This window comes from Carcharodon carcharias, chromosome 15 (assembly GCF_017639515.1).
Source record: "Carcharodon carcharias isolate sCarCar2 chromosome 15, sCarCar2.pri, whole genome shotgun sequence".
Lineage (NCBI taxonomy): Eukaryota > Metazoa > Chordata > Chondrichthyes > Lamniformes > Lamnidae > Carcharodon > Carcharodon carcharias.
The window spans coordinates 101,458,075-101,473,875 of record NC_054481.1 but is presented as its reverse complement, the minus strand read 5'-3'; the positions used below and the strand labels follow the sequence as shown (position 1 = coordinate 101,473,875).

Genomic DNA, 15,801 nt, shown 5'->3' with positions numbered 1-15,801 from the left:
CAGCAGTAAATACCATCTACAAGGTGTACTGCAAAAATTCTCTAAGACATTCTCAACAGTACCTCCAAAACCTATGACTTCCACCACCTAGAAGGACAAGGGCAGCAAGCAGACCGTTTGCAAGTTCCTCTATATTTGCAATCTTTCACTGTTGCTAGATCAAAATCTTGGAACTCCAAACCCAACAGCACTATGGATATATCTACACCACAATGACTGCAGTGGTTCAAGAAGCTGGTTCACTACCACCTTTGCAAGGGTAATTAGAGATGAACCATAATTGCTGGCTTTGCCAGTGGTGCCCCTATCCCATGAACAAATAAAAATATCTGCTTTTATATTTCTTGCCAGTTTACTCTATTTTCTCCCTCTGTATCCATTTATTGGTCATCCTTTGCTGATGTTTTAAACTTTCCCAATCCTCAGGCTTCCTACTCTTTTTGGAAGCATTGTAAGCTCTTCTTTTAATCATATACCATCCTTAACTGCTCCAGTTAACCATAGCTGTGCCATATTTCCAATGGAATTTTTATTCCTCAAGCAAATGCATATTCATGGAAAATTCTGAATTATTCCTTTAAATATTTGCCTTTATCTACTATCATATCTTTTACTCCAATGTCCCAACCTATGTCAGTCAACTTGCCTCTCATAACACCATAATTGGCTTTACTTAAATTTAAGACTCCAGTTTCGGACTCAACCACATCACTCTCAAACTTAATGTGAGATTCTACCACGTTATGATCACTCTTCCCCAGAAGATCCCTCACAAGAGATTGCTAATTAACTCTGTGTCATTATACAAGACATGATCTAAAATTGTTTGTTCCTTAGATGATTCTTTGACATATTGTTCTCCTAAGGTTTGCAGACAAACATCGCATGGGACTTTGTGTTTAACTGGGACCATTAGGTCTGTTTTCCATGCTTAGCCAACATCCAGTACAAGTAGAATGGCAATGATGTTGGTGCAGTATCTCAGCATGACAATATGTGTGAGCCTCCTCTGGTACCCACATGTGGCAGAAAGGAAACAGGACCAGGCTGCCTACGCAGCACCACAAAAAGCACAGCCAACCTCTGAGGAGACAACAACCTTCTTAGTCATAGGAAGCTCCTATTATAATATGGTACCCAGCACACTTGCCACTGAGGCAACACCTAAGAGACACACAACAATAAGGTTTATGAAGGTGGATTTTCCTTTACCACCCCCCCCACCAGAGGAATGCACAGTTTTCTAGGATAAAGGCCAGCAAAGGGGATGCAGACCCATCACATGGTGACATAACTTGTTTCCAGAGGCACTGCTAACCAAAGTTCAGGTGACCAGCCAAAGGCTTGAAGATGAGCACTGTTTAAACTTATTTCAAACACCTTTAGTATTTAAATTTTCAATTAGAACAAGGTTGTGTCCTCTGCGCCCCAAGTTACCAGCATTAGGTCCTATAGGAGCTTCCCTGAACCATCTAAATGGGCTAACAACAGAGGAAAAGGAGTAGACTATTTAGCCCGTCACACCAATTCCACCATTCAATGAGATAATGATTGATCTGCAACCCAAATGCACATACCATTTATCCCATTTCTCTTAGTACATTTTTTTGGTTTACAAAAATCTCTCAGATTCAAAATTAACAATTGACCTAGCATCAACTGCCATTTGCAGAAGAGCATTCCAAGCCTCTACTGCCATTTGCAGAACTGTTTCTTTATTTTATTCCTAAAAGGTCTGGCTCGAAGTTTTAGATTATGGTCTCTGGTCCTAGACTCAGCAGAAATAGGCTATGTGAATGGTCCAAGGCAGGAAATCCTAACACTCGTTGGGCTAGACTAGAGCAGTACACTTATTCTCCTGTCTATGTTAGGATGGGGGTGGGGAGAGGGGACAGGAAAATCTTCTCTACGATTTCATACTTTGCACATTGGCACCAAAGGAAACCCACTTCTATAAGAGCCAGAAACACTCAATATGCATTTTCACTGAAGCAAGTTAAATTATGATAAGACTAAAGATGTTTGTACATACAAATACTATGTTTGCCAAAGTTTGGAATTAGCTTTAATCAGATGGCATGAATGAGAGCTTGATGACTTGTTGCGCACAGGAAAGGACTTGGAGGTGGAGTGCCTTAAAATGAAAGCATTGTGACAGCTCCCAGGAAGGGGTCATTCATTTGAATTATGCAGTGTTGCAAATCAGCTGCCCATTGAAAGAATGCAATCTTTTATCATAGGCAGTGACATTGAGTAGGGAAGCACTTGGGGACATGTGGGAGCAAACTATGACTCCTTGCCCTTTCATGATACTGTAAACTGTGTATGGAATAAATATGAACTTGTTTGCTTTAGCAAACTGCATCTGTGATTTGCTTAGTGAATATGTGCAAATGTTAGTGCAAAGGGGAGCCTGAAATGATTCCATTGCATCAAAGTTAAGGGGTGATCTTAACAGCCTCCAGCAATGCCATACCTCTAGCGGAGATGAGCTATAGACTCACTGCATGTGGCATAAATCAATGATGGCTTCCTTGATAAAGCCATGATTCCTTGATTCATTAAAATAAAACACATGGTATGTGTGTCTGGTGTGAGGTGCTAGCAAGTGAGTGTCGTGCAGTATTGCCAAATCAGTCAGAAATTTCTCCATTGCTTTTCAATTTCTAAAATGCCAAGATACAGAGAAATTCTCAATAGAAATGGCACTTTGTGCCCTTTGTGAGCAGGCAGGCATGGGGATGAGGGAAACAGCAGCCTCACAGCAAATGGCACAAAGGAGATGTCAAGATGTTGGCAACAGCTGAAAACCAAAATAATCCTACAGAAATGAGGGAGAAATAAACTTTAATGAGACATGCACATTGATGCTGGTCTCCTTAAATTCTCTTATGCATTCTCCCTAGTGCCTAGCAACCTACAAGCACCATATAAATTATGTTGGGAAACCGGGGGAACCCTATAAAATGTCAGTGTCAGTCTTAAAGCTTTGCATCCAGAACTTATAAATTGCAATACATTTGCTCCATCAGTTTCTTTTTAAATTGAAAATTCTAGGTAAGATAAGAGGGTAGGATAACTTCCTACAAACAAATCACCTTTGTGAACCCTCAATCCAGGCTAATCATGGACATCAGGAGGAACAAGGGAAGGTAGCTCATGGGGCAAGGACCATTGCAGTATTAATAAAATTGTTAGATGCTTTTTTCAAATTCATTCATGGGATGTGGGTTTCACTGGCTGGGCCAGCAGTTATTGCCCTCCCAAATTGTCCTTGAGAAGGCGACAGTGTGCTGCCTTCTTGAACCACTACAGTCCATGTATTGTAGGAACATCCACACAGTGCTGTTAGGAAGGGAGTTCCAGGATTTTGACCCAGCAACAGTGAAGGAAAAATGATACAGTTCCAAGTCAGGATGGTATGTGACCTGGAGGGGAGGTGGTGTTGTTCCCATGCATCTGCTGCCCTTGTCCATCTAGGTGGTAGAGGTTGCGGGTTTGGAAGGTGCTGTCAAAGGAGCCTTGGTGAGTTGCTGCAATGCATCTTGTAGATGGTACACACTGCTGCCACTGTGCATCAGTGGTGGAAAGAATGAATGTTTAAGGTGGTGGATGAAATGCCAACCAAACAGGGTGCTTTGTCCTGGATGGCGTCGAGTTTCTTCAGTGGTGTTGGAGCTGCCCTCATCCAAGCAAGTGGCGAGTATTGTATCTTGCTCCTGACTTGTGCCTTGCAGATGGTGGACAAGCTTTGGAGAATCAGGAGGTGAGTTAATCTCCCCATAGCATTCCCAGTGTCTGACCTGTTCTTTTAGTCACAGTATTTATATGGCTGGTCCAGTTCAGTTTCTGGTCAACGTTAACCCGCAGGATGTTGATAGTTGGATGCTATACAAGGAAGAAGAATACTTATCCTGAATAACAGGATAGTAAAAAATTGGTATTACTATAATCCCAGATTAATAATACTGTATGACTTCAACTGAAAAAAAAAAAGATTAATTGGTCATTATCACATTCCTGCTTGTAGGAGTTTGCTGTGTGCAAATTGGCTGCCACGTTTCTTACATTATAACAGTGACTGCACTTCAAAAATTGTACTTCATTGGCTGCAAATTGCTTTGAGATACCCAGCGGTCATGAAAAGTGTGATATTAATGCAAGTCTTTCTTTTTTCATCAAGTGCCTTTTGAAATTCTATATAAATGCCAGCTGCACCACCTTTATCAACCCTCTCTGTTACATCACCAAATAATTCAATCAGGTTACTCAGACATGATTTACCTTTAAATGAATCCATGCTGGCTGTCTCTCATTAACCCAAGTCAGAATGAATTTTGTCCTGGACAATAGTTTCTAGTAGCTTTCCCATCACAAACTGACTGAACTGTACTTAACGGTTTATCCCTCTCCCCAATTTTTGATTAACATTTGCAATCCTCCAGTCTCCAGCTCCACAAGGAGCAGACATTTTTCAGGACTTAGAATAAATGGCCATCATTTATGCATGAACTAAGGTGGCAACTGCTGACTTGCTATTCCACAGTGTGGCATACCAACGAATGCTTGCTCAATATCCATGGGAGTATTTTCCACCTGGATTTGCTGGAGACTACTCAAGGGTGGGAACTGTGGCTGATTGCTACAATTGGGCATGGCATCGAAGGGAAACAATCATACATTGCAGCAGATGAGACCTTCCCTATCTGAACGATGCAGTTACATACTGACCATTAGCTAACTGGGCTATTGGGGAAGCTCCTTTTTATTTTAGAATCAATACTTAACATTAAAACAAGTATATTAATCACCACACCAGTCTCAATCCCAAGCTACAGCAAAGGCAAAAAGCATTAACATAATGGATTAGTTTTAGTTACTGCTTATTCAGATTCTCTGTACTGTCTTCCCTCTGATCTCACATCAGGCTTCTTCACTGGTGGCCAATGATATTTTGGAACACTTTGTGAGATCCTGACTGCATCAGCTGAGCTTGAAAGCATACTGTTGAGCTATTCAGGACTCTTGTTATTGAACAGCAGATAGATCCTTTGGAGTATTTGTGAGTTAACTAATATTAACAAAGGGAGGAAACAACATGGGGGAGCAGTGCACTGGAAAAACAAAGTGTTCATTCACTTAACCGGCTGGCAAAATGCACTGCCTGTTCTAGCACTTAGCTCTAAAAACCAGGAAGATCCCAAATTCTCTCTCTACTCAGGGCTGACTTTACTGAGGTGGTAGTAGAAAGACTACAATGTGCCTCAGTGCCCAGGTGGAGAAGGAACAGTGAACCATACAGTAGTATGATTCCCTAACCCTAGATACTCTATACCCTGATACCTTGCTCAAATAGTCATTTATTGACATGAAAGTATATAAATGATGAAATAAATAACTGGTAGGTTGTTTGACCATAAGTCCCACCCTATCACTACCTGACAGTCACACATAGGAATTTTCAGCAGGGAGTGAACTGGCCACTTATTTCCCTCAGCAGCACTGGGGCAACTTAAGCCTACTGTAAAATCCCGAAAGCCACACCAGTGAGAACAGTTAACCCATCACACACCGATAATTGAACTTGTGACCTTCCTAAACCCATGTAGCACAATACCACATTAGGCATTGCCTTACTGAGCCCAAGGACAGACCTTCATTTCTGTTACCTGGGTTATCTTTCCAACAGCTGTGTGTGTGTAGCACCCAGTTTTAATTCCTGATCTATACTGAGTTCGCAGCCCTTAAATATGGCAGCAACTGAGACACAATTGGCCTTAGTTACCCTTTATTGGGAAAGAAAAAATAAATCAGCTATGTTATTGCAGACCAGAAACTCCTGTTGAAAAGTGAACTAATGCACACGGAGTGGGGGGAAACAGGTTCGACCCACCTCATCGTCAAAAAGTCTACGTCTAGGCTTACGCATTGAGAATAATCACCTGGACAACCAGCACGAATCAGGCCAGTAAAAAGCCATTGGCGATGAAGAAAAACTTTGAAAAAATTCCCAACTCCCAGTCTGATGCCACATTCCTCAGTATTTTGAGAGTGTGATGTTGGTGCATCCTCAACACGTTGTTGCAATGACAGTGGGCCTGTGAGTCATGTCAAAAACAGTAAAATATGTCTGGCATGGACCCAGCAGAGGCCAGAAATGGATCAAAGAGGCACTAAACTTTGTCCAGATCAGCCAAGCCGTGAGTTTGAACCGATTCTCTCAGACCCTCTTCACTTGACACCATCAGTGCCTTCCCAAACACATGTCACATAACATGAGAAACGCTCACGCTTCCAGGTAAATAAAGTGACCTCCAATCGTTCCCCCAGCGAACAAACTCCTCCCACTTCATCCCAAATTGCACGGATACACACCCAAAAGAGCTGCTGTCACCCGGAATTGGTATTTTGCAGCCGTTCAATCAGAATTCTCTAGCCACCAATCACCAACATCCCCCCCCACCCCACCCCCAACCTCCACCCCCGTCCTTTTTAACACTTCAGCGCAATTTTATTATTTTGAATATAAATTGAACTTGCTCGTTTTGTCCTGGTGTGGTTGCCTATCTCCCAGCCTCCCTATGCCAATAGGACTGAGGTCTCCTTTGCTAGCTCCACTAGGTCCCATTGTAACATACTGATTGGCAACGCGACAATGAGTGCTTGATGAACGTAGGGTTTGTGTGCTGCATCTTCGGTGCAGAAACACACTTTCCCACTTACCCGGTTATGTCTTTGTTGCCATGTACAAAGAGCTGGAGACGGCACTGGTTCTGCGGGACTAATATTAACTCGCAGGGGTGGAAACATTAAGCCTCACTGGTCATAGTCTCTGCATCAGAACGTTGTACATGCCATATTTAGTCGACACAGCCAGCAGAAAAGAAATCCTTCAAAAATAATGCTGGCATGTCTGCAGACTCCCAGAAGAAGCAAGCAGCGCTCAGTCACTAGGTCTCTCTCTCTCTCTCTCAGCCTCTCCTTCCCTTTCTGATCAATAGAAGCGGCTCAGATCCTGCACAGAGTTGGGCATTCATACAACCAATGGGATCGCTCAAAGTTGCTCCGCAATCCTCAAGGGCGCTTCAGTCTTGCAGCAATGAATATTTATCAGCTTGCGCGCTGTACTCTGAACGGCCAGCAGCTGGACTAAACTACTTTGCCTCCAACATGAGATTTCTGCAGCTCAAACCTCATACCAGCTTTGCGGAATTTTCCAGGGAAAGAAACAACAAACAACACGTCGGGAAAACTGGGTGGGAGTTGGAGTTTAATAATTGCAAATGCGCTGAACAGTGTGCAGATCTCATTAGAGTCCCGGTATCCAGGATACAGTAGGCAAGCTCTTGCAATGACAGCAACAGCATGACCTAGATGGGGGGCGGGGGAGGCTTCACCCGGGCTTGTTCAAGCATTAACAGACTTCGTTGTTTAAAAAAAAATAAACTTTTAGTGATCAGCGAAACTCATTAAGAATTTAATTGTACCGAGGTTTTAAGTGCCCCCACTGACGTAATGAGATTTTGACCGTGTTTAGGGGGTAATTCAATGAGACAATTGTAAAAATGGAACTTTGTAACAAGTTTTTCCTTATTAACCATGCCCAGAATTAGTAAGAATTCTTAGTTTTTATAATCAATTATTTATAATCTATTAATTGTTTCAATTTAGACGCTGCAATGTAAGCAATCGTATTGCCCTGAAATCTTTGGGACAAATTTTGTAAAATAATGTATCTTTATCACTTTTCTCCCCTTTAGGGTCTAGTTTCAGGGGTGTCAGCACTCCTGATCAGGTACCCACACATGTGCACTTTTAAACATCATTTAACAATGTTGTTTAACATAGTTCGCTGGTTAATGATTGGAATTAGGAACTCTGCTCTTTCTCATTCTAATCTAGAGGGCACCAAGACTAGTGGCAGCTCCCCAATGTTGGGGACCAAATCTGGATCCCATCTGATGTGTGTGACTCAGTCAAAAATAAAACAACGTAGATGCTGGAAATCTGGAGGGCAAACAGGAAATGCTGGAAGTACTCAGCAGGTCAGGCCCAGTTCTGATAAAATGTTGCAGGCCTGAAACATTAACTTAGTTTCTCTCTCCACAGATGCTACCGCACCTGCAGAGAATTGCCAACATTTTCTGTTTGTGTTATGTATGACTGTACAAGTCTGGGCAGAAAATTTAGCAACCAAGCTATGAGGAACAAAGGCTTACCAGTGTATATTTACAGGTGTCTATACCTGCTGAATGCCTTTACCCCCACTGTTTTAGCTTGGAGTCAGCATAATGGATATTGGTAGTCAAATGTGCCACCAGGCTCACATATTAGTAATCATTTAATCAAAAGTGAACAATAGCAGTGAATCATATAAAGTGCAGCGTAGTAAATGGCTATATTTTACTTCCACCCCAGAAGCAGCAATAACTTATCCTGGAGACTCACCTTATCAGTTCATCAGAATATTGAAGAATATTTCTTGGGTGCTTTTGGTGTAACCTGGGTTTGTGGATTGAGAGATTATCATGGATGCCACTGAAAATGTACTCTGTGCAATTGTTTGTCAATAGGGCAGCCCCAGCTATCATATTTCCCCTTAATAAGGGCCACGCATGTCACTGAGAATATTACAAGCTAAGAAGGATCAATAGTTTAATTGTTCTTGGTGCATTTTCACTGTTGTGCTTTCAGCAGATATACCAGAAAATCAAGAAGATCGCTCAGTTGGCAAAGGCACTGATTAGAACAGGACCGAGCTATAAGAACCAAGGAGGAGCTAGGTTTCATCCCCAAGCTGCGTTGATCGAGCTGATTATATCTTTGACAGTATTTGTAGTGTGATAACTAGCTCAATGGTATTGCTTTAGAGAGAAGTAACATTCGTCCATCTATTGGCTATCCAGTGACTCCAGAGACTTGAGCACAAAATCGAGATTGACACATCAGTGCAGTACTGATGGAGTGCTGCATTGTTGGATGCATCATCTTTTGGATGCTATTTTGAACTGAGGCGCAGTCTCTCCTCTCAGGTGAATGTAAAAGATTCCATGGCACTATTTTGAAGAAGACTAGGGGAGCTCTTTGCACTGTCTGGACAATATTCATCCCTCAACCAACTTCACTAAAACAGATTATCTAGTTATTGTCCCTGCAAGGAGAGACAATATTATTGCACATTTTGTAAAATATATAATTTCCAGCAAAAAATACACTTACTTAATAGGAGAGCACACCTCACATTAATCAGTTCCAACAATCAATAAAACTCAAGTACAATAGAAATTATTTATGGTTTTTAATTTCAATCACTTAAGCAGAACCATTCATTAATCTGGAATCATCTGTACCACGTTGGTATGTCTTTGTTTGGAGCAGCATTCCCAAAATGGTTTGTACACAAATGTTTATAAAAAACACATATTCCTTTATCTACCTGAAATCTTTGTGTTCTTTTTCTATGTTCTCATTTTCTCTATTTCTTTTTCTTTTTCCAAAAAAATGAGTCAGGTAATATTTTAGACCTCCTTTCAGTTCATCCGTATGAAGGCATTGGAACGGCTCATCAGGTAGCAGTGAAGAGAGAAAACCCCATCAGCTTTTGCCCTCTGGTTCAGGTGCCCTGGCACCAATTGTAAACCTTTTCCCATCACATGAGCAGGAAACCTGACTGATCGTACCCCTTTCTAACCCAGGGGTAATTGTCGGCTTTTTTATAATCATCTCAGCTGAGGTTAACTAACACAGTCCAAGGAATTAACCTTTGGAACAAAAACATAATTACCTGGAAAAACTCAGCAGGTCTGGCAGCATCGGTGGAGAAGAAAAGAGTTGACGTTTCGAGTCCTCATAACCCTTCAACAGAACTGAGTGAATATAAGGAGGGGGGTGAAATATAAGCTGGTTTAAGGTGGGAGGGTGGGGTGGGGGGAGAGAAGTGGGGGAGGGGGGTGGTGTGGTTGTAGGGACAAGCAAGCAGTGATAGGAGCAGATAATCAAAAGATGTCACAGACAAAAGAACACAGGTGTTGAAGGTGGTGACGTTATCTAAATGAATGTGCTAATTAAGAATGGATGGCAGGGCACTCAAGGTACAGCTCTAGTGGGGGTGGGGAAAGACTAGCAGGGCATAAAAGATTTAAAAATAATGGAAATAGGTAGGAAAAGAAAAATCTATATAAATTATTGGAAAAAACAAAAGGAAGGGGGATGAAACAAAAAGGGGGTGGGGATGGAGGAGGGAGTTCAAGATCTAAAGTTGTTGAATTCAATATTCAGTCCGGAAGGCTGTAAAGTGCCTAGTCAGAAGATGAGGTGTTGTTCCTCCAGTTTGCGTTGGGCTTCACTGGAACAATGCAGCAAGCCAAGGACAGACATGTGGGCAAGAGAGCAGGGTGGAGTGTTAAAATGGCAAGCGACAGGGAGATTTGGGTCATTCTTATGGACAGACCGCAGGTGTTCTGCAAAGCGGTCGCCCAGATTACGTTTGGTCTCTCCAATGTAGAGGAGACCGCATTGGGAGCAATGAATGCAGTAGACTAAGTTGGGGGAAATGCAAGTGAAATGCTGCTTCACTTGAAAGGAGTGTTTGGGGCCTTGGACGGTGAGGATAGAGGAAGTGAAGGGGCAGGTGTTGCATCTTTTGCGTGGGCATGGGGAGGTGCCATAGGTGGGGGTTGAGGAGTAGGGGGTGATGGAGGAGTGGACCAGGGTGCCCTGAAGGGAACGATCCCAACGGAATGCCGCCAGGGGTGGGTGAAGGGAAGATGTGTTTGGTGGTGGTATCATGCTGGAGTTGGCGGAAATGGCGGAGGATGATCCTTTGAATGCGGAGGCTGGCGGGGTGATAAGTGAGGACAAGGGGGACCCTATCATGTTTCTGGGAGGGAGGAGAAGGCGTGAGGGTGGATGATCGGGAGATGGGCCGGACACGGTTGAGGGCCCTGTCAATGACCGTGGGTGGAAAACCTCAGTTAAGGAAGAAGGAGGACATGTCAGAGGAACTGTTTTTGAAGGTAGCATCATCAGAACAGATGCGACGGAGGCGAAGGAACTGAGAGAATGGAATGGAGTCCTTACAGGAAGCGGGGTGTGAGGAGCTGCAGTCGAGGTAGCTGTGGGAGTTGGTAGGCTTGTAATGGATATTGGTGGACAGTCTATCACCAGAGATTGAGACAGAGAGGTCAAGGAAGGGAAGGGAAGTGTCAGTCCTGGACAATGTGAAAGTGATGGAGGGGTGGAGATTGGAAGCAAAATTAATAAATTTTTCCAAGTCCCAACGAGAGCATGAAGCAGCACCGAAGTAATCACCGATGTACCGGAGAAAGAGTTGTGGAAGGGGTCCGGAGTAGGACTGGAACAAGGAATGTTTCACATTCCCCATAAACAGACAGGCATAGCTGGGGCCCTTGCGGGTACCCATAGCCACACCTTTTATTTGGAGGAAGTGAGAAGAGTTAAAGGAGAAATTGTTCAGTGTGAGAACAAGTTCAGCCAGACGGAGGAGAGTAGTAGTGGATGGGGATTGTTCGGGCCTCTGTTTGAGGAAGATGCTAAGGGCCCTCAGACCATCCTGGTGGGGGGTGGACGTGTAGAGGGATTGGACGTCCATGGTGAAGATGAAGCGGTTGGGGCCAGGGAACTGGAAATTGTTGATGTGACATAAGGTGTCAGAGGAATCACAAATGTAGGTGGAAGGGACTGGACAAGGGGAGAGAGAAGGGAGTCAAGATAACGAGAAATGAGTTCCGTGGGGCAGGAGCAGACTGACATGATTGGTCTACCGGGACAGTTCTGTTTGTGGATTTTGGGTAGGAGGTAGAAGCGGGCCATCCGAGGTTGGGCGACTATCAGGTTGGAAGCTGTGGGAGGAAGATCTCCAGAGGAGATGAGGTCAGTGACAGTCCTGGAAACAATGGCTTGATGTTCAGTGGTGGGGTCATGGTCCAGGGAGAGGTAGGAGGAAGTGTCTGCGAGTTGACACTCAGCCTCCACGAGGTAGAGGTCAGTGCGCCAGATAACAACAGCACCACCCTTGTCAGCAGGTTTGATGACAATGTTGGGGTTGGACCTGAGAGAATGGAGTGCAGTAAGTTCAGAGAGAGACAGATTAGAATGAGTGAGAGGAGCAGAGAAATTGAGACGAGTGCTGCTTCATGCTCTCATCAGGACTTGGAAAAATTTATTAATTTTGCTTCCAATCTCCACCCCTCCATTATTTTCCCATGGTCCATCTCTGACACTTCCCTTCCCTTCCTTGACCTCTCTGTCTCAATCTCTGGTGATAGACTGTCCACCAATATCCATTACAAGCCTACCGACTCCCACAGCTACCTCGACGACAGCTCCTCACACCCCGCTTCCTGTAAGGACTCTATCCCATTCTCTCAGTTCCTTCGCCTCCGTCGCATCTGTTCTGATGATGTTACCTTCAAAAACAGTTCCTCTGACATATCCTCCTTCTTCCTTAACCGAGGTTTTCCACCCACGGTCATTGACAGGGCCCTCAACCGTGTCTGGCCCATCTCCCAATCATCCGCCCTCACGCCTTCTCCTCCCTCCCAGAAACATGATAGGGTCCCCCTTATGCTCACTTATCACCCCGCCAGCCCCCGCATTGAAAGGATCATCCTCCACCATTTCTGCCAACACCAGCATGATGCCACCACCAAACACATCTTCCCTTCACCCACCCCTGGCGGCATTCCGTAGGGATCGTTCCCTTCAGGACACCCTGGTCCACTCCTCCATCACTCCCTACTCCTCAACCCCCACCTATGGCACCACCCCATGCCCACGCAAAAGATGCAACACCTGCCCCTTCACTTCCTCTCTCGTCACCGTCCAAGGGCCCAAACACTCCTTTCAAGTGAAGCAGCATTTCACTTGCATTTCCCCCAACTTAGTCTACTGCATTCGTTGCTCCCAATGCGGTTTCCTCTACATTGGAGAGACCAAACTGGGCGACCGCTTTGCAGAACACCTGCGGTCTGTCCACAAGAATGACCCAAACCTCCCTGTCGCTTTCCATTTTAACACTCCACTCTGCTCTCTTGCCCACATGTCTGTCCTTGGCTTGCTGCATTGTTCCAGTGAAGCCCAACGCAAACTGGAGGAACAACACCACATTTTCCGACTAGGCACTTTACAGCCTTCTGGACTGAATATTGAATTCAACAACTTTAGATCTTGAACTCCCTCCTCCATCCCCACCCCCTTTTTGTTTCTTCCCCCTTCTTTTTGTTTTTTCCAATAATTTATATAGATTTTTCTTTTCCTATTTCCATTATTTTTAAATCTTTTATGCCCTGCTAGTCTTTCCACCCCACCCCCACTAGATCTGTACCTTGAGTGCCCTGCCATCCATTCTTAATTAGCACATTCGTTTAGATAATATCACCACCTTCAACACCTCTGGGTTCTTTTGTTCTTTTGTCTGTGACATCTTTTGATTATCTGCTCCTATCACTGCTTGCTTGTCCTTACAACCACACCACACCCCCAACTTCTCTCCTCCCAACCACCCCCACCGCGCCCCCCCCCCCACCCCCCACCTTAAACCAGCTTATATTTCACCCCTCTCCTTATATTCACTCAGTTCTGTTGAAAGGTCATGAGGACTCGAAACGTCAACTCTTTTCTGCTCTGCCGATGCTGCCAGACCTGCTGGGTTTTTCCAGGTAATTCTGTTTTTGTTTTGGATTTCCGGCATCCGCAGTTTTTTGTTTTTACTCATTAGATAAACTTGCTGAGCCACCCAGGGGACAGAACAATGTCCTTTAATCTAAAGGAGTTACCGCAGGAAGAAACAGTCTGCTGCATATGACTATTTATTTACTTCCAAATAACTGGACTGATATGAAATGTGTTTAGAATGGAATGTGCCTTTTAGATAGTTTTGCACAACAACTCAAAACTGAAGGCTATTGCATATGAGAGCTATACTGTGGAATTCACTCTACTGTCCATTCTCTGACCATTCAGAGTTTTAATTGTGATTAGCGTAAGGCAGGTTTATGAAATTGGGCGTTTGGGATTAAAATTCTGCTATCCTGTGATTTTGAAGTATCAGATTTTGTCTCTATTTTTAAAGCAACTAGTTTGTCTTGAGTTGACAAAACATTCCTTTATCTTCTCATAACTGAGCCAGTATTGTACCTGTTCTCTGTTAATTCTCACACCCCCTCATGGTTTCAGATATGCAAAAAAGAAAAGAAGATTGAGAGATTTAATTTCTGGTCCACGCCCATTTAGCCGGTCTCAACAGGAGTGGTGAAAGAGGTGATATTATGAAAGAGCCGCCATTGCCAAAAACTTTAGCTTCTTTCACCCTGTGGAAATGGGGCAATATCAGAGCGAAAGTGGAGGTGGTAGGTTTATTCTGTTGTAATATTTCCTGCAGCTTTCCACAGGGCAACTGAGGCATATGCCTGAATCAGGTGGGAGTGACATTAATCTGTGCAAATCAGGGTGCTCTGAGTCCACAGAACTTTGTGCGATTTTAACTACCTACTGGGTGACTAGAGAGTCTAGGACTGTTATCTTTGGAACACAGGAAGCTGAGGAATGCCTAATTGAAGTGTATAAAATTATGAAAGGTCTAGGTAGAATGGATTGATAGGCCTTATACCCTTTGATTGAAGGGTCCATAATCAGGGGCCATAGATGTAGAGTAAAAGGTAGGAAGTTTAGAGGGGGTATAAAGGGAAATTTTTTCACCCAGAGAAAGTGGTGGAGATCTGGAACTCACTGTCTGAAAGGATGCCAGAGACAAAAAATCTCATAACATTTAAAACTTATTGGATGTACATTTGAATTGCCGTAACAAACAAGTCTACAGACTAACAGTTGGAATGTGGGATAAAAGAAATGCCTACCTTGAAGAAGTTTTGCCCTACTCTCCATCAGAATTTTTGTATCTCTCTTTTGCCTTGTTCTTCCTTCATTGCTTTCCATTTCTCTCCTGGTGTTTGACAAGGTATTTACTAAAACCTGCTTTCACAGCCCACATTCCTTTAGATAATATCACCACTTCAACACCTCTTTGTCTTTTTGTCTGTGACATCTTTTGGTTATCTCCACCTATCACAGGCTTCTTGTCCCAACACCACCACTCCACTACCCCCCCCCCCCCCATCCTTAAACCAGCTTATATTTCACCCCTTTCCTATTTTTACTTAGTTCTGTTGGAGGGCCATGAGGACTCGAAACGTCAACTGTGCTCTTCTCCACCGATGCTGCCAGACCTGCTGAGTTGTTCCAGGTATTTCTATGATAAAAAGAAAAAAACTGCAGATGCTTTAATCCGCAGTTTTTTTCTTTTTATCACAGAAATACCTGGAACAATTCAGCAGGTCTGGCAGCATCGGTGGAGAAGTGCACAGTTGATGTTTTGAGTCCTCATGACCCTTCAACAGAACTAAGTAAAAATAGGAAAGGGGTGAAATATAAACTGGTTTAAGGATGGGGGGGGTGGTGGAGTGGTGGTGTTGGGACAAGAAGCCTGTGATAGGTGGAGATAACCAAAAGATGTCACAGACAAAAGGACAAAGAGGTATTGAAGTGGTGATATTATCTAAAGGAATGTGGGCTGTGAAAGCGGGTTTTAGTAAATACCTTGTCAAACACCAGGAGAGAAATGGAAAGCAATGAAGGAAGAACAAGGCAAAAGAGAGATACAAAAATCCTGATGGAGAGTAGGGCACTCCAGCACTCCTCCATCACCCCCTACTCCTCAACCCCCTCCTATGGCACCAACCCATGCCCACGCAAAAGATGCAACACCTGCCCCTTCACTTCCTC

General features: G+C 43.8%; 1 protein-coding gene across 3 annotated transcripts in view; it reads right to left on the bottom strand.

The window, feature by feature from the left end:
- The window catches only part of LOC121288259 (rho guanine nucleotide exchange factor 10-like protein), a 176,658-nt gene extending 169,684 nt beyond the window's left edge, over window positions 1-6,974 (bottom strand). For 2 of the 3 annotated variants that reach the window (XM_041206760.1, XM_041206763.1), the window contains exon 1: window positions 6,724-6,974. The gene's annotated coding sequence lies outside the window, so the exon portion shown is untranslated. Of the gene's footprint in view, window positions 1-6,719 lie in introns of all 3 variants that reach the window. The other variant, XM_041206761.1, reaches the window with a different exon arrangement.
- Between the last annotated feature and the right edge of the window lie 8,827 nt (window positions 6,975-15,801).